Source organism: Ammospiza nelsoni, chromosome 17 (genome assembly GCF_027579445.1).
Source record: "Ammospiza nelsoni isolate bAmmNel1 chromosome 17, bAmmNel1.pri, whole genome shotgun sequence".
Lineage (NCBI taxonomy): Eukaryota > Metazoa > Chordata > Aves > Passeriformes > Passerellidae > Ammospiza > Ammospiza nelsoni.
Genome location: NC_080649.1, coordinates 12,830,035 through 12,855,118, shown reverse-complemented (window position 1 = coordinate 12,855,118; position 25,084 = coordinate 12,830,035). Strand labels below are relative to the sequence as shown.

Sequence of the window (25,084 nt, the reverse complement as noted above, 5' to 3'; positions counted from 1 at the left end):
TACCTGCATGCAAACTCTTCTGCTCATAATTGTCTGCTGTCATCAAAAAGGAGAGTGACTGAAAATCAAACTGGTGCTGTTCTATGTGGTACACACAGAATTAATGCATCTCCTTCCCCCTGTCAGTTTTACATCAGCCCAGGATCTGCAGTGTCTCCTTCCACTAATATATGAGTAAGATTCTATCACTGGTTTATTGTCTGTAATTAGCAACCCCTTAATGACTTGTGTCTGGGAATTCTATCTCTATTTGTTTGTACTAGAAAATAAATGGCACTCAAATGTGTTCCAGGACTGCTCGGTGCTCACTCTGAAGGTATTTACAGGAATCAGCCTCTAATTCTCACTTCACTTTCTCAGATGTCTGAGAAACAAGATAACAAGGGTTAGAAAGTCTGACCTCAATGATATCCTGCTGGAGAATAACTGCAGAATTTGGGACCATTTCTGGAACACTGTGGCCTCAGCTCTCTTCACAGAGAGCAGCAGACACAACTTCCCCAGGATTCTTCCTGCAGAAGCACAGAGAGAAGAAGAGAAAGCAATTCTCTCTATGTTCTGCTCCTGTTGCTTTTGCACATGTGGAATGTGTTATGGAGATTCTTTACTGAGAGTGAGTTCTTAATTGGATTCTGGTGAGGGTTGTTCATATAAATTGGCCTATTGGGTCTGAGCTGTGTCCTGGCTTTCTGGAGGCAGTTGTGGGTTTTGCTTTAGTATATTTTAGTATCCTTTTAGTATTCTTTAGTATAGTGTCTCTTTAATATAGTATAAAGTAATATAATATAGTTTTATTAAAGCAATTGTTCAGCCTTCTGAATCATGGGGTCAGATCATTCCCTGCATTGGAGGCTCCTTGCATTCAGCAGAACACCACCAGGTAACAGTGCAGTGTTTAATTCAAGCAATCTGTGGGACAGGACTCTGCCCAGGAGCAATGAGGCAGTGCAGGAGCTGGAGGGTCACCATACAGAAGTCTGGGAGGAGGGAGAAGTGCTGTCTTGAAAATCTTTTTGTTTGCATGTATTTCACTGAAATTTTCATTCTCACAGTGGTGTCAATCTGTTTTAAGGGAAGTAATTAAAACTGCACGCGTCCTATTTATTAATGCTAGTGGGAACAGCAGATAGTGAAGCTGAAACTATCTGAAGTTACCCAAAAGAAAATTAAGGCTCTGGACAGAGGGTATAATGAAAAAAACCCGTATTTTTGGAAGGGTTTTAAAGGCATCAGAGACTTTACCCATCTATGTCCTTGTAAAGGTAAATAATGGTGTTATATTTCATCTGAACTGCTGTAAGTTTTGTTACCCTGCACCAGGAGGAAACACAAATATTCAAGTTCTTCCTGAGCTTAATTTCTTGGTTTCCCTTCTTGGACATGAACATATCCAGTACCCACAAAGCTGCATAGCTGAACCTCAATTTTTTATCCATATAACTGCATTTTATAATGCTCTGGACAGATGTTTTGGATCCTGTAAATTCCTTTGACTCACCCATTAAACCTTGCCTTTGGTTTTGAAGGTGATTCAGAAAAACACATGGTCTTTATTTCTCTGTAAGATGGAATTCCAGTTCAGCTTATTTTACTAAAATTATCCCTAAATCACCACACATCTAAGTAAAAAAGGTGAAAATTACAGCTCTTTAGAGGATGGATATGGGGCATTTTACATAGAATCTGAAAACTATTTGCATAATATTTTGAAATGCATTTTGGTGAGATCAGGCATTTTGTTTGTTATGAATAAACCAGGCTGAGGAATGTGAGACAGTGAATGCTGTCTGTGCAAAAATGGCCAGAGCAAAGGACAGGAATTCTGATCCTCAGTGAAACTTCCTGGGTTTGATCCCAGAGCTATCTCGGCTTTTCCTCTCCATGCTATCAATGTTTAGTGCAAAGGGAAGGCAAGAGACAAGGGGTGAAAGCTCCAGAAATGCAAATGATTACTTTGGAAGAAAGTAAAGCTGTAAAGTCTGTGTAGAACTAAAAATTGTTGAGAAAATTTAAAATATGTGGTGCCTTTGGCTAATAGAAGCTTAAGGTTCTAGATCTGAGAGCAATTTATCTTCAGAGCCAGAAATGAGTTCTTCAGAAACAGTATTCACAAACTTTTTAAACCTATTACAACATTTTATCTGACACCTCGTAGTTACTTTTAATGCTGTTCATAATAAAACACTTTATAGACAAATACTTGAGAGACATAAGGAAAAAATTTTAAAAAGCAGAACTGAGTGGGCAGGGCTCAAATTTGGATGCTCTGTTGTTGAGCAAGGTTACTCCTAATATTTGTCCATTCACCCCTAATTCTTAGAGCTTTTCCTCCAGAGAACCTTCCCATCCCTCTGTCTTCATGGCAGGATGAGGGTCTGTCTCAGTAAACATTGAATTTGGAATATTTCAGTGTATTATTCCCTAGCACAAACCCCTTCCTTGCCTGGTTATAATTTTTACTTTTGCCTCTTGCTTGTAAAGGTGGGCAAAGTGGGGGAATGAGTGCGGGAGGTGGAGAAGGATCTGCTGCTCATAAACTCGCAATAATATTTTTTGTTCCGCAAGGCCCAGGATGAGATCAGGGGGAGAGGTGGGATTTTCCAGAGCCCGCCTTCTCCACAGTTCCATGGATAACCAAACAGGAACTAATTTTCTTTCAAATAGCCATAATTCCCATTCTGTGCTTGCATGCCCTTCAGGGAGAGGACAACTACAAAGCTGAAGCAGGAGCTCAGCTTTTACAGACTGTGGTGTCAGGAGGATAGGCACAGGCAGTTCATGTTCTATTAATAATAATGAGCATGAGGAGAGGCAGCCTGAATCTAACAACAACACACAGGAATTTTGCAAATGTAACATTGTGAAGGTTTATAATTGCACCAGATGTAATTCAATATGAATTCTTTATACCCAGTGTGAGTTAGAGCATAAAGTGTTCATCTTGCTGAAAGTTTCAAAGCTTTGTGGAATAATTCTCCAGGAAAATAAATGGATGCAAATTATTTTGCAGAAAAATGAAGAAAATTTAGTTTGGTGGAAGAGCCTTTTTTAGTGTTTCTGGCTGAACTTCTCTGTTGGTTAAGGGTGACCCATGGGCTGGGCTGCAGTGGCTGCTGTGCCCATTGCTGCATCCTGAAATCTGAGTAACAAATGCAACCTGTGTGAATTCATTCAGAACAGGAGAATTCTGACTGGCAAGTGATGCCAGAGTCTGCATTCTGTAAGTCAGTTACTGTGATTTATTATGCCTTCTGTTGTTTCCAGTGCTTTTCTCTCTGGGTTTCTATTTTATTTTTTATTTTTCAGTTAAGCAAATTTGATAAAATATACCATCATGTGACAATAAGAGTACTAAACTGGAAAATAATTCACAGTGCAGTATTGATAAATGCCTGGTGCAGTAATAGCAATATGTCATCAATCACCTGGGCTCCTGTTTGATGGCATCATATAACCTAATTCAGGATGAACGTCCTTTGCTTTAACCTTGGTTGTATTTGCAGCTTACTCTAGAGGAAAGTAATAATCCTTCATTAACTGGTAGGTGTGAAACATTCTCTATCAAGAGGGTAGAGGAGGAGGCAAATGAAAATTGGTTTCAGAATGTGTCCTGAGTCAAAATCAGTCTCTTTCTTCAGACTCATAAACTGCATAAATTATTATTATTATTATATGTTCTTGAAGGGTGGGTAAGTGAATGAATCTTGGTGTTTTGCAGCTTTGCTCCGTTTCTCTTTGTTGCTTTTCTCCATCTGTATTCAAATGTACATATAAAAAATTCAAGGACACATCAAGTCTTTGATCCTGTTACAGCTTTAATTCTTAAGAGCCCATATAAGACTGTGCTTTACATTATGCATTAAGGTACTTGTAATTAGGAGCTTGTGGTAATGACCCATTCTCAGGCAAAGTAGTGCTGTTCCTTGTTTTCCATTAACTGCATTGAGGGTTTATTTGCTGAAAATTGAGTTTAATTTGATTAGCAGGAATTGTGAAACATTTGCAACACAAGGTATATTAGCATAGCACTTTGTTTGTAATGAGAGCCAAAAAGCAGTTAGGGGAAGAGCTAATTACTGAAGATTTTCCTTTTAATAAGGAAGGTCTAGCTAAATTTTAGTACTCTGCTCTCAAAATCCCTTCAGCTTTAACCGGTGGCTGAAAGAACAACAAAATGCTCTGCAAAAGTTCAGCAGATGTTCTCTGAAAGTCACCGTTGGGAAAATCCAATAATTTACTGAAGAAAGAATTCATTTAATCTGAAAATTTGGCGGCACCAGCAGGATTTTCCACATCTTCATTGATCTGATAGTGGTGGGTGTTTGCTACAGAGCAGAGATGTTGGTGGTGTTCAGGAGGGACCCCAACCTCTTTACTTCGCCCCAGCCAGGGTGGTTTGTTCTGAACCAAGAAGTGTTCTTTACTCACCTGACTGGAAATCCCATCTCAAAATCCAATGAAAACACTACAGTTTTATAATAATTTATAATAATAATAGTACAGGTTATAATAACTCACTGGGAAGGTTTTCCCAGTGTTTTTAACTGAGGAGCAGTGGTGTTGTCCTGTGTGTTGACTCACTTTGTGTCTGCCTGGGTTGCCCAGAGTGCTCTGGCTCCTCCTGCTCAGATGAAGGGTTGACAATTTTATTGTCACCAGCAAGTTCCTCTCTGTCCCTCTGTGAGCTCCTTGGAAGGAACCATTGCCTTGGGCAGAATCTTGTGAAAGTCTAGGTGAAACATATTTTCAGTCAAATAAGAGTCAATAACCAGGTCCAAGGTAAATAAAGAATACCTAAGTACCACAGAACATTTAAGCAACCTTTACAAAGCTTAAATCGAATCACTTATTGATAAATCAAATCCATGGGGTCCAGAAGGAAGATCCAGATAATTTGTTCATGGATCAAAGTGTTTTATTCTTTATGTTTTCCTGCTCAAGAACAGGCACTCATCTCTTCTGGGAATAATTTTCACTCTTCCACCACTAATTCTTCTGTTCTGCCATTTGCATTTGCCACAGCCAGGAGGTAGCTGTGCTCTCAAACAGGGTTCTCACCACCCTGGAAGTGCTCCAAGGTAAAGCAGCCACTTCATTAAATCCACAGTGGCTTTTCTTCTCCATGTCCTCTCTGCCTGCTCCAAACCAAACACTCCTGCTCAGCTCTAGTCTCTTTTTTATTCCTTTATGTTCAAGCTGATTTATTTTAGCTGTAGTGATTATGTGAGCAAATAACCACATTTTTGTCCTAGGGGGATGCAATTGAACTGACAGCTGGCTTTAACCTGAAGATGTGGATGTTTCTGCACATCCTGTGAACCCCCAGAAATGTCTGGAGCAGGTGATAGCAGTTTAGCTGCCCTGGTGCTGGAAATCCAGGCCTAAATATTTCCTGCTTTTTCAGGAATCCTCTTTTGTTTCTGCTCAAAACAAACTTAGGTTCTAAGAGCTGGTGCTCAGTTATTAAATTTAACCTGAAATTGTTGTTGATGGCAATTATTAACATAATTTTATTAGTAGCTAATTAGTTTTGCTAACTAAGATTTCCTAATAGCAACTTGCTTTATATTTCTTTGTTTGGAGTTTTGGTGTTGTAATAACATTCCCTCATTAACTCTGTTTACATTACCACTACACCCTTATTTTTTCTCCTTCTTTAGCAATGGTTACTTTGCTCAGCTTGCTGCCAGATTCTTTTTTGTCTTTTGCTTAATTATCCTGCTTTGACTGGATGGAAATTGCAATTACAGTTAGCCAAATATGAAAAATACATCTCCACTCATCTTCTAACTTTTGTATTTGCTTGAAGTTTTGAACAAATTTAATCAGAGTTCATTTGCACCTGCTTTGTGTTTGCTTTTCCCAAATACTCTGGCAGATGGGTTTATTGGTATTCAATAAGCATGCTGGCATCAAGTTTTCAACAAATACTTCAGAATATTTGCAGAAAAGGAAATTTTTACTTTGATTATCCATAGGGGGCAGTTAATAACGCTTATTTTATGGTGAAGCAGAGTTATGTAACTGTGTATTTACTGCTCCCAAACAAACTCCAACTCAGCTAAAGAATTAATCACAAAAAACATTGAGAGATTTGTTTCAGCAACTCAATCAGGGACGTTGCAATGCTTCTCAACATCTTGCTGCTGCTTTTCAAAATTATGGGTTTAGACTTATTTCATGACAAAAGCACTTCAACCCCACAGCTGAAGTTCCAGCACAGCTCTGCCTGGATTATTATTTATTTGTGATTTGCCCACACAAGCTGTTGTCTGCATAGGTGAGCATTCACTGCTAAGCAAGAGGCAAACAGAAGAGGGTGATAAGGAAATTAGGAAATTGCTGTGGCTTCCCTTTATTGTTGTTATCCTTATGAGATGTAGTTTTGCTGAAATCTGGTATTTTCAGTGCCTTGGGTTTGGTTTTCCAATCTTGTGCTTGTTGATGCTGCCACAGCTCACACTGAAATTAATGTGAGTTTTCTTTTTTCCCAGGGTGTTTACAGACTACTCCAAATGTGGCCCAGCAGGATTCTGGTCTGAACTGAAATTAACTGTCATACATAGGATTTGTTTATCTCTTCACATCCTTCTGTCACAGATGTTTGTCCTTTGGCTTGTTCCTTTTTCGAATTATTTTTTGATTATATTTTGAAACACCTTCTGTCTAACCAATTTCTCCCCAAACCAAACAGTGCATTTTTCTCCCCTTCACCCACAGTGATTCCCCCAAACCCAATGTTATTTACTTCTGGTGGAAAGTGACCTTTATATGAATGTGTTTCAGATAGGAGTTGCATTTTGTTGTTTATTCTTCTTGAGTTATAAATCCACATGTGCTGTGCTGTGTGTTGATACACAGCGTAAGGTGAGGAGGGTACAGCTCATTTTCCATGTTCATGCCCCAAAACTTCTTTTTGGGGTCACCACTAAGTCACAGGTAGATGATTGAAAATTCAGAGCGATGCAAACAGAGCAACCCTGACCAAAACAATGTGACAGGCCACCAACAGCTCCTAGAGCAAATAATTTCCTTATTTCCCAGCCAGCCTGTGGAAAGCAAATGCATGAAAATATATGAATTTCCCCAAATGACATCTCAGACAAGCATGGAAATAAAGTGAAATTGGGCTGCTGGAGCTGTTTGCAACTTCAGCTTGTGTCTGAGCAGGCAGGGCTGAATCCTCTGCACTTGCAGGGTTTGTGCTGCTGAATCCTCTGCACTTGCAGGGGTGTATGTGCTGCTGAATCCTCTGCACTGCTGCCTCCAGGCTGGGGCAGGAGCCTCCCATCAGCAGGGCAGGGCTGCAGACAAATCTCCACAGACCATGGGAGACTGCAGAATGCACCAGGGGCAGGTGGAGACAGCCTGGTTTGGGAAAGGGCGCTGCAGAATGGGTTATACTGCAGCCACAGCTCTCTTCAGAGAGAAGAGCAGGCACAATTCCCAAGGATATTTCCTGGGAATCACAGTGAGGAACCTCAGAGAAATAGAAAACAATTCTTATCTCATCTGGTGTTCCTGTGTTTTTGCACATGTGCAATGTGTTGGAAGATTATTTACCTGAAGGAATTTTGTGGCTGGATTCTGCTGAGGATTGTTTTGTTTCCTTGGGCAATCACACAAAACTGTGTCCTCACTCTCAGGCAGAGAGTCAAGAGTTTTCTTTTAGTATTCTTTATGTTGAGTATAATATCTTTAGTATTCTTGATAGTAAGTATAAAATAATATAGTATAGTATATCTCTTTATTATAGCTGTAATGTAATAGAGTATAGTTTTAATAATGGGAGTGTTCAGCATTCTGAAGCCTTGCAGTCAGATGCCAAACATTCCCTGTGTTTGGTGCACCTTGCAACTTCAAAATTGTTAAGAATAGATTAGGAACTGTTGTAAAATAGTTGATAGATTGTTAAGCATGCGCTGTGAGTTTGGTTATTGCATTGTAAAAGGGGTTAAAAGGGCAGTTGTAAGAAATACAGCACTCAAGGTACCATAAGAACCTCAGTACAGCGCACCATGAGCCAGCCTGGACAGAACTGCAATGGGCCAATCCAGCGCCTTAAACCTTCATGCAAATGAAGGATCCAAACAGAAACCAATCCAAAGGGACAAAAAACAGGATAAAAAGGGGCATCTGGCCCTTTGAACCTGTGCTGTTCCATGGGGCCATCACTGCTGAGCAGCCCCAGCCCCAGAACTGGAACTGCTCCATCCTCGAGGGAATGCTCCTGCCCAGCCCAGGCCCCCTTGCTTTGGGCCTTTCTTTTATTATAATAAATGCTGAAATCACTTTAGCACTGGGAGCCTGCTCTGGTTTTTACCACACATTACACAGTCCCTGTTTGCAGTTTGCTGCTGCTGGCCTTGCTCCTTCACCCTGAGCTCTGGGCAGCCTGACCCTGCACAGACAGGAGTCATGGAGAGGAGCAGAAAGGGTGCAGGAGACAGCACAGGAACCTCTGCACAGCAAATGTAAGAGCTGTGTGATAACTCATTGATATGCAAGTGCAACTGCTGCAAATGCTGCAAACTCCACAGACAAAAAGAAGATAATTTGACAGCATTAAGCAGAAAGCTCATACGGGGCTGATGGCAGAGAAAAGCACTTTGATTCTTCAGTTGTCTGAGCTGTTCAGAGCACTGTGGAACTTTCCTGACAGGTCCAGGTGCTTTGCCGAGTTGCTGTAGCTGATTTCCCTCCTCGCACACATGCAGGTATCTCAGGCCAGAGCTGCTGGACAAACCTTGGGGTCACTGTGGCTTCAGGACTGGTGGTAATGGTGACCCAGTGGGTAAAATAATTCCTGCCTGCAGCTGAGTCTCCTCTCGCTCTGTATTGGGATGCTCTGATTGCTCTCTAAATTGGTTATGTGAAATAAGCTGGATTTGAGAAGGGAAAATAGTAACACAAGTGTGGGGGAGGTGGCTGAGTCCTTCTGGGGATGGGACAAGCTGGGACCTTGAATATTCTGTAGTTTTGCTATGGATGGTGTTAAAAAAGTGAGAGGTTGAATTCAGACAGGTTTGTGTTTCAAGACAAATTAATATGTAATCAATGGAATTGTTCAGGCAATCAAAGCTTATGCCCACAATATTTAAATCACAATTACAATAGGGAAGTTTTCTGATAAGCACAATTAAGATAATTTCTTTTTCTGTCACTTCATTCTTCTAAATTAACATTTTTTCCTTCCATTTGCATTTGGAATTAACTCTGTTAGCATCATTTAGATAGATATTATTTTGGTAATGAGGAAAGTTTTCTGATTTTTTCATTCCTTTATTATGAGCCTTGCAAGGTTTCCACTAACAAGTAACATGTGAAGTGTGAGAACAAGGGAATAATGGGGGAAGATACAGCCTTTTCCTTTCCAACAGCAGGATAATGGCTATCAGAGATCCTCTCCTTGAAAGGAGAAGTGGAATATGTCTCTTACAAGTAAGAATATTAAAAAAAAAATCAATAATACATGTTTTATGCTAGTCAGACTTCCCTAGTATCCTTTCCAGTGGGGAAATTAAGGAAAATGTTTTAATTATTTTCAATTCTCTTTGCACAGAAAAACAAGTGTGGAGAAAAATGTGAAGTGTTTCTCTGACAATTGGTTTTCTGTAGTGTACACAGCAGTAAAAATAGCTTAATTGTGTAATACTTTCCAGGAAATACATCTTTCAAATCTCCTAGGTAGAGAAGGATGGGATTTTTTTTTTAAGCAAAAAGCTGGAATTTGTATTAGGCTCTAAATGCAGACAGAATTCCAATTGAATCAGTTTTTTGCAGAAGTTTTAGCCCACATTTCTCTATAGAAAATTCTCAGTCACCACAATGCAGAGGATGCCTCACCTCTTGTGCTATCCCTTGGCCTGTCTAGGGGTGGACATTCATTTTGGGTCAAGTTTTTGATATAAATTAAAGCCTAATTTTTGCTGTGTGTCCCAGGTGCTTGGTTGCTACCTGTATATTGTTGTCTTTTGCACATTGTCAGCAGTGAGTTTTCCTTTAGAGTGGAACGGGAAAGTCTGGAGCCTCAAAGACTCAGAGTAAAGGCAAATTCAGGGCTAAAACACAGAAATATTAATTGAAAGGCTCCCAACCTTGGTGCATGAGTTGAACTCTGGATCAGTCACACAAATTGAATTTAGAATTGCAATGTACGCTTTTTCCTTTTGATTTTGGACTTAGAAAAATGGACTTTGGAAATGTATTTTGGACTTTGGACAAATGGACTCCTTACTTTCTTCACATGAATTCAAGATATTTGCATTTTTTTTTTCTTTAAATGGAGAACACAGTTCTCAAAAAACTAAGGCTAGAAGTGATAATTTAATGCCTTGAATAACCTTTTTAGCTTGACTGGATCTCCTGCTAGTTTCTTGCTGGCTTTGATTTTAGCATCTTTGTCAGGGCTCTTTCCAGACCTTCTGAAGATCTGATGCTATTGTATGAAGATCTATTATAATAATAATTTATCTCCTGACTGTTGCTACAGTTATCTAAGTTATAATTTAGAGTTCCACAGGAGGCTGGGGGCCATTAGGTTTGCAATAAGAAGTACCAGGTACAATTTCCCCTTGTTTTTTTTTTCTTCTGCAGCTGATTTGTTGTATTGCATTGAACCTTCAGAAATCTCGAGGCTGGCACAGTTTTTTCCCTTTTTCTCTGCCCCTCTCATGATTTAACTCTGCAAGAACTTTTCCAGTCACTATCCAGTGTGCCAAGGAACAAACCCAGGGATATTGCAGGGAATGCTGAAATATGGTTTGTGTATTCACAGCTGCCAGTTCAGATCTGAGAGATTCACCTCTGACAAGTTAATATAAAGATTTTAAAAGGCTGGGGGGGCCCCCATCACTGGCAAGAAATACTTTTACATTATGTCATTTATTATCAAGATGTTACTGAGTCACAGGATAATTGGTGTGAAAACAACTTGTCTGAAGCAGCATTGTTTAGATTGGGACTTTTCTGTGTGTTTGAGGAGGCTGAGGGTTGCTATTCCACTGTACCAGCATTTTATGCAACAAAAATATCTTCTTTTTTTTTTTTTTTTTTTTTTCTAGGGGAAATAATATAAGCAGTAGAATGCTGAAATTTCAGAAAAACCATGGTACCAGCACTCCTGGCAAGGCAGAAGTTGCCTCATTCTGCAAAATGCAATTACTCTTGATGAACATCTTAGAGTAATATATGGAAAACATAGTTTTAAATATATTTTTTCAATTCCTTTAGGATTAGTAACTGCATTAAAGACCCTTGAGAATTAATCCAGATTTTCTAAGTCAGAACTCAAAAAAGCATTTGAAATGTTTGAATTGTTAACATTCAATAACTCCCTTTTCTTTAGAATGCATCAAAAGGAACAGATTCACTTAATTAAAGACTGTGTTAATAATTACACTTGGAAATTTGATTGATTGCAGAAAACAACCCCAGCAGGTTTGAGAAGGCTCAGGTTGGTGCAGGAGCTGTGCTGAGGAAGGAGAGGTTTGCAGAAGGCTCTGTTCTCCTTTCTGGGGATTCTAGACAGGAAATCTGTCACTTTTTATGTCTTTCAAAGCCCAAGTTCAAAACTTGACAGCAATAACCTTCCAACTGCATCTACATGAATTGGATGTTATGGCTTCATTGCAAGACCATCTCGTGTGAGATTCTTTTGGTTACATTTCAAAGATTTATTCAAACTATATGAGGTTTTGTAAGAAAGAAGCATAAAAGATTATTTTTTTCCAGGCCCTGGTTCAATAAAGCCCAGAGGCTTGAGCATGTCATTGTGAGCCTGTGACTGGACCTGTGCACAGAAATGAAATCTTAACATCATCTTTACAACAGGCAGATTCTTATGACTTGGCTAAAGAATGGCTTCAGAGAGGTGATTAGGGAGAGAGATTTTTTTATGAGTTAAATGAAATCTCTTGCACAGAACAGGCATGAGATTCATGCAGGAGGTTTCTTTTGCCTGTCAATAACCTGTCCCCAAAGTGTAACAGAATAGGTAATTTAGGTAGGAGAATCCTCTCCAAAGTTATACAGTGTGCGTATTCTGTTTGTAAGCTTCATAATGAAGGTATTTGTCTCTCCATTAGTTGATATTTTCAGTTTCCCAAGGAGTCCTGCAGGATGTTAAGGGCAGAAAAGAGTCTTTGTCACATCACATGAAGCAGATCACGAGCGTGAAGTCTCTGAACTAACCTCCCTTCAAACAGCATTACTGCAGGTCAGCAAAGTTCAAGGATTCTTCAGATCAATCTTTTTCTGTTCATGTGCAAGAGAAATTTAGGACAGAGCTTTTTGTCGTGAATAAGAAATATTCTTGGAATCTAAGCTGCCAGAATCTCCAAAGTGCACACTGTAAACATTTCACTGCCTCAGTGACAGCTAAGTGAGGATGCCTTGCTCATTATCCATAAAGAATATGTGGCACAGATGAGCCCAGAATGTAAATTTCTAAGGAAATGGAGAAAATAGAATTCATTTTTCATGCAGGAATGTGAGATTTTTCTTCTTTTTCATGCTGAAAGGTTCATGGAAAATTAATTAGAAGAACTCTAACAAATATGTTGTGTTGGTAGTGCTGTAAAAGTACTTTTCAACACCAAAGGAAATAAGGGAGGCTGCAATCATTGAGGTTAAATGGAAAATGGGAGGAGCAAATGGGCCTTCAATAGTAGCTGTTCATTATAGATATTTTTTTAAAATAAATGCTAGAAATTAGCAGAAATGTAAAGAGGGAGATATAGTTTACTGGAGTGTGGTATGAAATGCAGTAACTGTGTTAAAATTCACCAGAGCTGCTGAAGATTTGTTAGCATTTTGCAGAACGCTTTCTGAAGGGAAAGGAGATGGTTGCACTCAGTGCATCTTTGTGAGCTCTGTCACAGTGGGATCTCTGTGTGCACTTACCAAAACTACAGCCATTTCAATGACACATTTAATTTTCCTGAGAGATGAGGCATTTGCTGCAGTGCAGAGAGAAACCTGTTTGTTTGCTGGCAGGTGAGCTGGGGCAGGCACGATTTAAGTGTCCCAAACCAACGAGAGGCTGGTTGGTATTTCTGGAGCCCTATCCATTATTTACAGTTACTAGGCTGCCAGGGTATTTGCAGCAATGTCACACTAACCTCCATGAATTCTTGATTGAGAAATAAAAAATTAACAATATGGACTGATGGGAACACTGGTGGATAGAGACAAGTGGTTTTAGAGCAGGCAGAGTGCAGTGCTGGTAACACAAACACACCCCCAATGTCACTGTCACATTTTCTGAAAAATCCTCTTGCCCAAGGTTCTTGTCCTGGGAAGCTGATAAGCCTCAGAGAAAAAGGAAAACAATTCTTATCTCATTTGCTTCTCCTGTGTTTTGCTCACATGTGGAAAGTGTTTGGTGATTGTTTACAAACAGGTGATTGTTCCATTGGTTTCATGTGAGTTGTTTTGACTTATTGGTCAACCAGTGCCAAGCTGTGTTGGGACTTTGGAAAGAGTCAGGAGTTTTCATTATTATCTTTTAGCCTTCTGTAAGTATCCTTTCTGTATCCTTTAGTATAGTTTAGTTAGTATACTTTAGTGTATATATAGTATATATATATTTATATATATACTATATACATAATTATACATATATTATATATAATAATATTCTAATAATAGAATATTTTTAGTATAGTATTCTTTAATATATTATAGTATCATAAAATAATAAATTAGCCTTCTGAGAACATGGAGTCGGGTTCCAGTTCATCATTCCTTCCTGCCACCGGGCATTCCCAGCAAATACAAGATCTCCAACCTCTCAAAGCAGCATTTAGTGCTGCAGAACCTCCCCACAGCATTCCTCCCCTGCCAGCCCTGCCCTTCTCACCTCCCCACACAGCTGGGACTGGACAGGAGTTGGCTTTTCCTGCCATTTCTAGATCTGCTGGGTTGTCTAAACTTCCCTCAGCCATGGAAACGAGATTCAGGGCAGAGTTTGAGCTGCAATTTCCCTCTAGCAGGTAATGTCACATTATCCTTTGGCATTATCCTGAGGAGCTGCTGGTCCCCTGTGCCCCCTCCATTCTGGGCAGGGGCTGTTTCCCTGAGCCTGGCTGTGGCTTTGGGGCTCCTGAGGAAATCAGCAGAGCTGGGTCCTGCTGGGGTGGCAAACAGCCTGCAGCCAGGCAAACCACAGGGCAGGAGACAGGCTCGCTTTTTTAGCCCGTGGAATAATGGCGGTGATTAGTCAGAAGTACAGAAGTGAAAAGCAGAACTCTTGTGTGGTTTGTTTCTTAGTAACAGCTGGAGCAGGAATTGCCTGGGATGCCAAGGCTTGTGCTGAGCATCACCAGCTTTAGGAACTGTTTGTCCTGGACTGGGCTGCTCTCATACGGGGGTAACTTTTTGGCTACTCCTGAAACATCACTTGTCTCAGGTTTTGTGTTGCTGAAATGGCTCCCGAGGTATTAAAGAGTCTTTTTTTCCCCAGCCCCACGACTGAAGAAGAAGATAGGATTCCTCAGCTCTGGTTCTCAAGGTTGTTTATTTTCTCTTATCTGTTACATCCCTTCTCTGACCCACTGAGGTCTGTCCTGCAGGTTGGGCTGTGGCACAGTCACTGCCCTCGGGGCGGTGTTATCTTTTTATGCTAAAAACTATGTGTACTTTATTTACAATAATTTTCCAATACCTATCACCTATGTTAAACAGTCTGTCTCTACTCTAAACCAATCCAGAAGTGTCACCATCACCCAGAAGATGGAGGACAAGAAGGAGGACAGGACATGCCCAGATTCCTCCATCTTGCCTCTTGAACCCCCATTCTAAAACCCCAAAATTCTACTTTATCACCCTGTGACAAATTAGCTATCATTCTACTCAAACCCTTGTGGCTTGTAACTCCTGGCACAAAGCTGGTAATTGTTTCCATGGGCTAAAATCAAAGGCACAGGTGTTTTTGACTCTGAGCGCCCTGGCAGGGTCTGGAGTCCTCCAGGGCAGCCAGAGCAATGTCCTGGGTTCCAACACACCTGTAAACTTCTCTCTCATTTAAAGCAGTCACCTCCCTCAGAACTAAAGAAATTTCAGGGTATAAAATGGAGCCAGGCTGGGGTGGAACACCTAAGTTCCATACAGTGCAAACAGCTTTGTGTTCCTGACCCTCTCTGGCTCTAATTTGGGGCATAGTGTGGGGTTTCAGGGATGCTTTTGTGTTCTTTTTATTTCCAAACAGCAGCTTCCACTAAAATCTCCTTCAAGTGGAGCTGAATTTACTGTTATTTTATATTGACGTGATTTTTCTCTCCAGAATCTGGTTGTTGGTGGCTTTTTGCTGGTTTATCACCTTGAACTGATGCAGCCCCGCAATGTTCCTTTGGTCTATGCAGAAGGACCTGGCTCAGGGTTCATAGGCAGGAGAGCTTTCATCTGCTTTGAAAGGGGCTTTCAACAACACCTGGTTTAGCATTAGAGCCTTCTGATCAAGAGTGTTTAAATGGTACATTGTAATTGGAAAGCATTTGCATGGACTTCTTAATTATTTTTAATCACCCACTGTACATAAATCCTGGAGTAGATGCTTAAAGAAAAGCTGATTTATTTTTTAATATTTTTTGCACAGGGAAAATTCCAAAAGACAAAGCTATTTCTGCAGGACCCTTGAGGGCCACCACTTGTTATTACATTTTATTACATTTGTTAGATTTAAGTTCTGGAATGTGCAGAATATTATCTGTACATTTTCCTGCTTTTTAACCACACCTTTAAAGTCAGAGGATCCACTCTTGAAGAGAATAGGTGTTGCTTATTGATACTTTCTGCTTCCTAATTTAAGGCTTTCAGTAGTGCCCACGCTTAAAGTATTTTACATAATTCATTGCACTATTTTCTTCCTGCCCTAGGAAATTATAAGCATCTCTTGCTGTGATCTTTCACTCCGAGGATTAAGACTCTTTCCATATTCATAAATGTGAGGAATTCTAATATCTGGTGTGTCAGGGAGCTCTGGGTGGTGGTCAGAAGGGGCAGGGTGGCTCCTGCAGCAGTGCTGGGAATGCTGCTGTGCTGAGAGAGGATTTTTGGGACATTTCAAATCTGTTTGTCCAGCTCACAGGGATGAAGGTTTGCAGCATTAAACACAGCCAGGAGACAGGTATAAACCTACTAATGATGAGAAATCAGGAGTGAAGGATTTGAATAGCTTACATCTGCCTTTGAGACCGAGTGATCCATCTCTTATTTTGTATGCCTATCAGTCCTGAATGAACAACAGCTGTAGCTTAGAAACAGATGAGACTTTCTCTTAGGAAATGCTTCTGTTAAGGGCTTTTTACAGCCCTGCCACAGTTTAAATGGACTCTCAAGCTGTGCTGGTGTTAAGTCCCCTGTTTGGGGCCGGGCTGATGGAAGAATTGCTATCCATTTCCAGCCACAGTGACTGCCGTGTTGTCAGAAGTTCCAGATTTTAAAATATGACTCAAAATTCTGAATAGTTTGACAATTGGCACTTATGTAGCTAACTCTTAGGGTACTGCTGCCTTTTGTGTAATTCAGTTTGCAGTAATAGCTCCCAAAGATAGTAAAATTCCTTTAAAATAAGTACTTTAGGTAGTTAAAACTGAACAATACTGACCACAAATCTTAAACTTCCCACAGATAAAGGGGCTGTGCATTGCTTTATCCTGGTGAAGCATCTCCCTGCTCTCATCTTGCTCATCTATTCCCTTTTTTAATGCTTTAAATGTATTGCTGACATGAGGTTATTAAGAAGAAAGTGTTCATTTTAATTTAGACATCAAAGTACCCCAGTTCTGCTCCCTCCCAGTGGTGAGACTGCTCACTGGAATATTTGGGAATGGTGGTGCCTTCCTCCTGTGCAGTTTACCATGAGAATCTCACACCATGGATATGCACCCTCAGCTCTGAGTCCTCCCAGCAAAAAGATGGAAAAATACTTGATTATTTCTACCTCGGTGTAAGAGAGCAACCTGAAATGGAGATACACTCAAGCTGTGAATGTCAGGGATAAATAGGCAGCTTACAAATGGCATTGAAAACTGTCTGTGCTGCTGAGAGGGAAAAATATTTGGTTTCTTATTGTTCTGCTGGCTTTGGGTTGATTTTTAAAAAAGAGAAAAGTGGTGTGTTTTGATGAGGATGATACAGAGCGATGGCTTTGCAAAGTGCAGCTCTTTTCTTCAAACATTTGCCTTTTAGACTGAATTTCTTAGGCTGGGCTGCTTGGTTGTGCTCAGTGACAGGCAGGAGCAGCTCTGTGCTCGTGCAGCACGGGCTGGTGGCATTAATGTGTCAACATCTGCTCGCTACAGCAGAGGTACCACGACCTTGCTGTATCATCATTAATTTCCCCAAAACAAACCAGCCAGAACCAGTGCTGGGAGAAGCAATTTGGAGGACATCAGCACAGAGTTGAACTTGTTTAGTCTTTGGCATTGATGGAGGGGTTGTTGCTTTTGTGACCAAAACTTGTCAGGACCTCAAAGGTGAGGCCTTGCTTTGCCCAGGGGCTCTGGACACGCTGGTCCCAACAGGAGACTCATCCCTGGGAAAGGTGGGAATGAGCATCCCAACCTGAGAGGAGCTTGGCTGACTCCACAGGCTGTATTTTAACCAGAACACATGGAAATGCTGGCAAAGAGCTCTGTCTTTGTTTCTATGCCCCACGGCCTCGAGCAGAGATGGAGAAATGATGGAGGAATGTGGATATGGATATGGATACTGGTGTGTTGTATTTGCAGGGCTCCCATGGCAGGAAGGAATGATGAATCTGATTCCATGTTCTCAGAAAGCTAATTTTTTCTTTTATGATGATATATTATATTAAAGACTACTATACTATACTAAAGAATACAGAAAGGGTACTTATTGAATGTTAAAAAGATAATAATGAAAACTCCTGACTCTCTCCAGAGTCCTGACACAGCCTGGCCCTGATTGCCAAAGAGTGAAAACAACTCCCAGCAGAATGCAATGGAACAATCACCTGTGGGTAAACAATCCGCAAACACATTCCACATGAGCACAACACAGGAGAAGCAAATGAGATAAGAATTGTTTTCCTGTTCTGAGGCGTCTCAGCTTCCCAGGAGAAAACTCCTGGGAGAAGGGATTTTTTTCAGAGAATGTGAAAGCCACACTAAGGAAGGATTTACCTTCATTTAAACTTGTTCTGGGAAGGAGCTTAAGTGCACAAAGGGATTCTCTCTGCCCCTCATCCTCAGGGCAGCTCAGAGTCCCACAGGAGAATCTGGAGAGAGTCAGGAGTTTTCATTATTGTTTTTTAGCATTCAGTAAGTATCCTTTCTGTATTCTTTAGTATAGTACAGTATTCTTTAATATAATGTAGTATCCTAAAGTAATAAATTAGGCTTCTAAGAACATGGAGTCAGATGCATTATTCCTGCCTTAGTCAGGACATTCTCAACAAATACTGCGAATATAATACTGGGAAAAATGCTGTTTGGCAACAGTTTAAATTTAAGGCAGTTATAAAGGTATAATTGAATTGCTTTGTCCCACAAGCTCTAATAATGGCAAATCAGATATACTTGTATAAAGATGAATTATTTATTAAGGCAAATGAACAGACAAAAGATAACAGATGGAAGATCTTAATCAGAATTACTTCCTATACTGCATAAAACTAAAAAAAATATATAGTTGATTAGAACATCATAAAACAGTGCATGATATCAAGGTACTTATATTAAAGCTGTCAAAAAATGCTATGGATTAGGAGTTGAATGTAATTTACCACCAAAATAATGATAATGCACAGATTCTCTCAACCCCAGGGTAGTAACCATGGACCAGACATCCCTACTTGTGGGACAAACTCCACACATTTCCAGGAAAATGCATGGAAGATTTCTACTTTGTCAAAGTTTGGTGTGACTTCTGTGGTTGTAAAGTGGATGACTGTCAGAAATCCAGCTTGCCTTGTCAGATGTCCCTTCAAACCAAGATGTTTATTGGCACTTGGGAGAACCCCATCGGCACCAAAGTAACTCCCTGTGAGACATCTTGTCCAGTTTGAGTTATGTGGAATAACTCAAATTTTTGTTACGCTTAACAAACAACAGATGAGATTTTATGGGGGGTAGGATGTCCTGCTACTCCTGTTGATGGTGGTGGCTGCAGGCATCACCTTCATGTTGATGCCTAGAGATTTAGCTTCTATATTTCTCTGTACACCTTTAGTGTATAGCTCTAAAACTCCATAGCCTGTCAGCCACTCTTCTCCTTTTTCATTCAGACAAAACAGTTCTTCTCTAGGCCTGAAACTCAAGGGCACCTCATTCTGTCAGGCCTCAAAAAGTATAAACAAAAGTGAGCTGTGGGGGAGCAAACTGGGAGTAAATGACTTCATTACCTGAAGCTGTAATTGGAGGATTAACCCCTGATGTGTAAAAGGACCTAACTTATCATTATGTAAAAAACTTGTGCCCATCATCCATCCTGGGTGCAGCCTCTGGGAGGTGCATCTATTGGAAATAGGTGTATCTATTGAAAATACCCACTTTTAATCTCTTAATCTTGGCTAGCCTGTTCCAGGTGGCCACTCCAGGGCATCAGCACGACCTGGGCAGAGCTGGGTGTTGTCTCAGCTCCGGAAGTGCCAGTACCCAGCTCCTGTCCCCCAACAGAGGCGAGGAGACCCCAAGGCTGCAGAGTGTCCCCTGCCATGGCACTGCCTGTCCCCGCTCAGCAGCCCAAACTCATTCCAGGGCTGGAATTGTGCAAAGTGAGGGCTGCCAGGGCACTGCTAATGCAGTTCCTGGGTGGAGTTCATGCCCTGGAGGCTGACCTGGTGTTTGGGAGGCTGATGCTGTGTGAGTGCCTGGCTGCTGCATGGTGCAGGGGGATGCAATTTTCGGGGCTAATGATGGTGCTGACCTGATGTCCTCACACAGCTGCTTTCTATTACTGCTGCTTAACTGGGCCAGGGCAGGCTCAGGGGACTGGCTCTCTGTAATGAGCTGCTGTGCAATTACAGCACTTACTGCAGGACACCAGGGCTAAATCTGCCTCGTTTTTGCTTCATCATCTATTTTTATATTATTCTGGCATAATGTGGGCATTCCGAAAAATGTGAGTTTATTGCTCCTGGGTGAAATGGATAGTGCTAATAGTGCTGCTGAGTGTGGTGAGGGAATTGTTTCATTGCTGCCTTTTTGCTCTGTCCTCTTGCCTTGGAAAATTATTGACATGTGAAAAAAAAAAACATCAGAGATCTTTTTGTTTATATTTATATTCCAGTTTTTTTTTTTCCTTGCTAAATTAAGCAATTAATGTAATTTCTTACCAGAATCCATGGAAAAGCTGTAGTGGCTCAACAGTTTACTTGAAAATGCTTTGTTCACCTTGAATTTGAGATTTAGTTTATTGCAGTTGCATTCTGGATCATGAATTTCTACCATCTAATAAGTGTGAAATCCCACTTTTGCTGACTTCTGGAAATTGCCAAGATTATCATAGGCAGCAGTGCATGGGGATATTTTGCTAAAGGTATGGATAAAGTAGGTTTAGGTTACTTTTAAGAGGACAGCAAACAAAGACCATACATTTTATTGCATACAAAACCTGTGTATTTTTTTGTGCCTAACTTATTGTGTATTGATGTTTTCTCTCATTACCTCATTATAAGAATAATGGAGTTTATTACCAATATTAAAGAGGAGTCATTTGGCAAGTTCTGTGCAGGTCACATTGCTTTGTAAAAGTGAGTTCCAATTTCAAAGAGAAATCCGTGTTGTTCTCCAACTGTTTTGTACCAGGCACACAAATATACAGAATCTTTCATGAAAATTATTGTACAAGTTAGTTAGAACAAGTGTTTCAGGGATTGTTTTCCTTTTATTTATTTATTTTAGAGAGTTTATTTGGTTACACTACAGAATTTTTTAAAAAGATGATATTATGACTGAGATTTCATACATTAAGTGAACTATCCATGATAACTATTCCACTCTTTGCAGACTGATTTATAGAGCAAATTTAAATTAAAGATCTTAAAAGGCCAATATTAATTGAGCATCACAAACACTACTAGGATGTAGTTAGGAGCAGATATATTTTTCATCAGCTGCTGAAGTCATTGCCTGTAGACTTACTGAGTTAACAGAAATTTAGAGTAACCTAATGCTGTTATCCATAGCAGTAAATAAACTGAGCAAAATTTAATTAAAGATACATATCTATGAAATATGAGTCTTGATTCCCCCTGTCCTCCCTTCAGCATATTCCATTCATGTATGCCTTTAATAGATTGGATTTTTTTGCTGGGCACTCATGTGTAACAGCCATAGGTTGTTGTGTTTAGCCTTGTGGAAGCCCCAGGGAGCTGATCCTGCAGGATATCCCTGGAATTTCTCACTTGTGCTCTCAGGAGCAAGTGCTGAAGGACAGCATTTTACCTTCACAGCTTCCGTGGGGCCCAGGACTTTGCTTTAAAAAATTAAATCTTGGATTTAAAAATGTAGGCGTTCATTTTTCATGTCCCAGGCAAAAAATCCATCTGAGAGTTTTCTTTTCTGGAGAGTCTCAGCTTGGCTATCTTGTTTGTATTGTGAAGAGAGGAGTTGCTATAAATAAACTTCTTAAATCCTTCACAGACAGTTTTAAAAAAATATCCAAGGTGTTAATCAAGAAAAATAGTTTTAGTTTAGAACTTCATTTGAGCATTAGTCAGAACAAGGGTAAGAACACAAATGGAAAAGCCCAGCCTTGATGAGTTAACATTTTTGGGTCAAGTCCCACCTTCCTGACACTCAGGAGCTTGGGTGACCATTAAGGATTAGGTTTTTAAAGGGTCATGCAGGGCTTCTTGGTAGGCTTAGGCAGGAGTGGGGATGTAAAAGTTCATTTTGCTTCACTTTACACAGTTGCTTTTAGAAATCAAGGAGGGGGTGAATGAAAACTGATGAATTGGCAAGAACTGCTTTAGCAAGAAGGTGATCTCTCCTGCATGCATATTTTTTATGCTTTTGATAGATTTAAATACATTTAAAGAACAATTTAGATTTATAGCTATATTTATCATGATTACTTCACTAAATTTGGCAAGGCACATTAGAATTCCATGTTTCAAAGGCACAGTGCTTTAGGAAGTGAAATATTACAATATGGTTTGGCTTATTTTTCTAATTTTGCCAATACTAAAAGTGCCAGACAGTACATTGCTGTAGGGGGGTAGAATATAAGAAAATAAAGGTAGTGTAGAAAGCAATCTCACCCCTGAGGAGTTGCAGCTGGGCCAATTATCAAAGACTAGGAACAGGCCTGACTTTACCAGGCCACAGCTGTAAGCAATGAGAAGCAGATGCTATAAAAGAGTGGGGTGGCTGGGTGAGAAGGGAACTGGAGTCAGTGGCTGCTTTGGGAAGGAGAAAGAGTCAGTGCTGTGAGGAGCTGCCCATGAGAAACACCAAGAAGGTATGGAACTGTTGTGGTAAGGAGACAACAGTGTGGAACCCCTGCAATAGGATGGCAACACATTGCAATATTCCTAAAGGCTTGTTGGTTGGTTTGTCTTTATCTTTTTTCTTTCTCCTGTTTCCCTGCTGTTGTTTATCACAGTGGAGCACGGAGGTCACATCATGGAGTCAGAGCTGTGGTTATGCTGGAGCAGGGATCCTGGAAAAGGGTGAAATTAAGGAAATGTCTTTTTTAGAAAAAATAGGGACAGAAAAAGGGCTTCACGCTGGGGTGGGTGAGATGGGAGAGTTCAGTGAAATTATCACTCATCTTCAGGCACAGGACTGATCAGAATCTTGGCTCAGAACATCTACCTTGTGGTTTTGGTTGGTTTTTTTTTCTTCTTTGAGCTTTGACATAAGCAATTTCTTGTACTTTTAATACAAAACTGATACTAAATGAGCTGTCCAGTCTCATGTTTGAGGAGCTGACTTAATTTAAGACAGTTTCCTTTATTTCTTTTTGGTAAGGTGTTGTCTTGAGATGTGTAACAAATAGCAGCCATTTGCTTCCTGGTTTAGAATTGCAAATATTGTCCTCTGCTCATTCTGGAGAGAGGAACTATGCATGCACCTCAAGATAAGGCCTCTCTATATGCTAGGAGCAGTAAACATAGTTTAAAAACCTCTTTTTGCAGTGTCATCACCATGTCTATGTTTTTGTCAGTATTTGCAGGATTCTTCATGTAGAATGGGAAGTTCTGCATTGAGTACAAGCTGCAGGAATAGCAAAAAAGCCATTTTTAAAGGTGTTTTCTGTGTCATGTCTAGCTCGTAGCACAAGAAGAATAAATTGCATCTTGCTTGGGAAAGTGACATAAACCCAGGGTTTTGTTATGTCACAGAGGGATTATGGTGAGAGAGACAAGGATCCCTCACCTGAGCCATAATTCCTCCTGCTGAAATTGCTGTGGTTTCAATCAGGGCATCAAATGTCATGGGGAGAGAGAAAATGCTGATCCCTCATAGGAATCCTGGGCCAGAGCAGTGGATTATTGCAAAAGGGGTTCTGTAAAGGAAAATGAGGTGAGCTGATGATGCCACACCTTGGAGAAATTGCTGTGGTTTCAACCAAGGCACCAAATGTCATGGGAGGAGCAGCAGGAGAGAGAAAATGCTGATCCCTTACAGGAATCACAGGGCAGAGCAGTGAATTATTGCAAAAGGGGTTCTGTAAAGGGGAATGAGGTGAGCTGGTGATGCCACACCTTGGAGAAATTGCTGTGGGTTTCAGTTACGGTCAAATGTTTCAATTAGGGCCAAATGTAGGCCAATTTTCTCTCTCCTGCTGCTCTCCCCCAATGTCATGGGGAGAGCAGCAGGAGAGAGAAAGTGCTGATCCCTCATAGGAATCCTGGGGTAGAGCAGTGGATTATTGCAGAAGGGGATCTGTAAAGGGGAATGAGGTGAGCTGATGGTGCCACACCTTGGTGAAATTGCTGTGATTTCACCAAGGGCATCAAATGTCGTAGGGGGAGCAGCAGGAGAGGGAAAATGCTGATCCCTCATAGGAATCCTGGGGCAGAGCAGTGGATTATTGCAAAAGGGGTTCTGCAGAGGGGAATGAGGTGAGCTGATGGTGCCACACCTTGTCTGCAGCCCAGCTCTCCTCTCTGCCCGCTCCCACCTTCTGCAATAATTGCCTTATCATGGACACATCACTCCAGGTGCTTCTGACCTGGGGTAGGGGTGAATAAATTGTTTTTGTGTCTGGGGTGGCTTGGCTGCAGATCTTAGCTCTTCCTAGGGAGCTGGAGAGCTGGCAGTGCCTTCTCAGAGGATTTAATTGAGTGATCACACTGTGACACACAGACACTTCCTCAAAAGCATCAGCAAAGGCTGGCTTGGAACTGCAGCTCCTTGTCATCCCCATTACACTGCTCCCATGTCTTCATTCACTGCTCCTCAAAGGTGACAGGGGATGCAGCTGCTGGGCTAGAAATTACAAGTTTCAGGAACAGGGGGGTAGGAGTGAGGGGGAGGAAGAAATCAGTCATACAGACAGAATGATAATTCACTGCGTTAAGACACAAATAAAAATCACTGTTAAAACTTTTAGATAATTGTCAGGTCTTCACAGACTAACAATAGTCAGCCCATTAATTTAATGAGTGTTATTTGACCCATAATATTAAATGAATGTGTTTCACTGTTTATTAATTCAACATTAGCTTGAGGAATGCCATTATTTTAGGTAGAAACACTCCATCTCTGTCTCTGTTGGTGTAGTGGTGAGAGCACTATCAAAGATCACAATCCCTGTGGTGTGAGGATCATTCTGCAGAGTTCCCAGAATAACTCAGGGTCTGTTTGTGCCCCTGTGTCCAGCCTGGGTGCAGATGTTCTCTCAGCTGTGCTGCTGCAGATTTCAGCATGAAAACTCTGCTGTGACAGCCTGGCACCCTGACCTGCTGAACCAGGTCCACAGAAAGCTCCTCTCTTTGCAGTGTCACTGTGTTATTTGTCATTTTGTTTAATAATTTTTCATTAGTATGCTCGGCCTAAGAATGTGCTAATGGAATTTGATAAAAATGTAAAGCTGGGAGGAATTGCTAACACAGAGTGTGTTATCCAGGAAGAGATGGATGGGCTTGCAGACTGAAATAAAAGTGAAT

General features: G+C 40.7%; 1 protein-coding gene and 1 long non-coding RNA gene across 2 annotated transcripts in view; both read left to right on the top strand.

Moving 5' to 3' along the window:
• The window catches only part of RBFOX1 (RNA binding fox-1 homolog 1), a 1,162,992-nt gene that overhangs the window by 243,996 nt on the left and 893,912 nt on the right, over nt 1-25,084 (top strand). The window lies entirely within an intron of this gene.
• Nucleotides 695-6,995, top strand: LOC132081230 (uncharacterized). The gene is made up of 3 exons (XR_009419655.1): nt 695-880; nt 5,253-5,341; nt 6,495-6,995. It is a non-coding gene; the product is annotated as an uncharacterized LOC132081230 (long non-coding RNA).